At 39.6% G+C, this 1,053-nt stretch overlaps 1 non-coding gene across 1 annotated transcript; it reads right to left on the bottom strand.

The window, feature by feature from the left end:
- Positions 1-497: 497 nt before the first annotated feature.
- Trnaa-agc lies at positions 498-570 on the bottom strand. The gene has a single exon. It is a non-coding gene; the product is annotated as a tRNA-Ala (tRNA).
- Between the last annotated feature and the right edge of the window lie 483 nt (positions 571-1,053).

Below are 1,053 nucleotides of genomic sequence, written 5' to 3'. Positions count from 1 at the left end.
ACACACACACACACACACAGACAGACGCATGCTCACAGACACGCACGCACGCACACACGCGCACACACATACACACACACACACACACACACACAGACAGACACACACATGCATACACACACACAGAGACAGACACACATACAGATTGTGTTGAGTGATATTATAGGTTTTGTAAAAATTGGTATTTATACTCTCCCAACCACTGATCTCTACTCTACTAATCCCCAAGTGCTTCCAACCCAATCATACATTGGTTAGGTGTCAGAACTATTAGATAGTGCTGACTCCTACCGTTCTTGTACTAGCAGTAATTTGTATTTCTAAACTTGAAAGATTTTATTTTGTTCGTATATGTAATTTGTATTCGGTGACAATCGTTCGCGTTTACTGTTGGTGTCTATAATAAACGCATTACAATGAATATGATTGTGTTAAGTGATATTATATGTTTTGTAAAAAGTATTATATAATGTATTGATCTCTTCCAAGAAAAAATATGGAAGATACGGGTATCGATCCCGCTACCTCTCGCTTGCTAAGCGAGCACTCTACCATTTGAGCTAATCGCCCTTGACATGTTAAACTTCAACACTTTTGTAAGCTCCTAAGTTATTATAGATAAACAGATTTGTCAAACTGTTAGAGATGATTTGGAGAGTAATTCCTGTCAGGAAAACTATGGAGGATGCGGGTATTAGCGGGTATAGCTACTTATTGTGGGCAATTAAGGTCCCTTGGTATCGTTCCGCTATACTAATTAAGCTAGCGCTCTGCCCTCTGAGATCTGAGCAGATCCCCATTGTTGTTATTAATTTTACATACTTAATTCTCTGATCTCTGATGATATTTCTAGATAGAATATATTATATATTGTGTTATCTCTGCCAGGAAAACAATGAAGATGCGTGTATCGATTCAATATCGATTCAATCCATTCGATATCCAATCGAGCATTCATGTATGCGTGTGTATGTGTGTGCATGTGTGTGTGTGTCTGTGTGCGTGCGTGCGTGCGTGCATGCGTGTGCGTGTGCGTGTGTGTAACGCTGCAAA

This window comes from Priapulus caudatus, unplaced genomic scaffold, assembly GCF_000485595.1.
Source record: "Priapulus caudatus unplaced genomic scaffold, Priapulus_caudatus-5.0.1 Scaffold13726, whole genome shotgun sequence".
Lineage (NCBI taxonomy): Eukaryota > Metazoa > Priapulida > Priapulimorpha > Priapulimorphida > Priapulidae > Priapulus > Priapulus caudatus.
The sequence above is the reverse complement of the archived record's forward strand: the minus strand, read 5'-3'. Positions and strand labels throughout refer to the sequence as shown.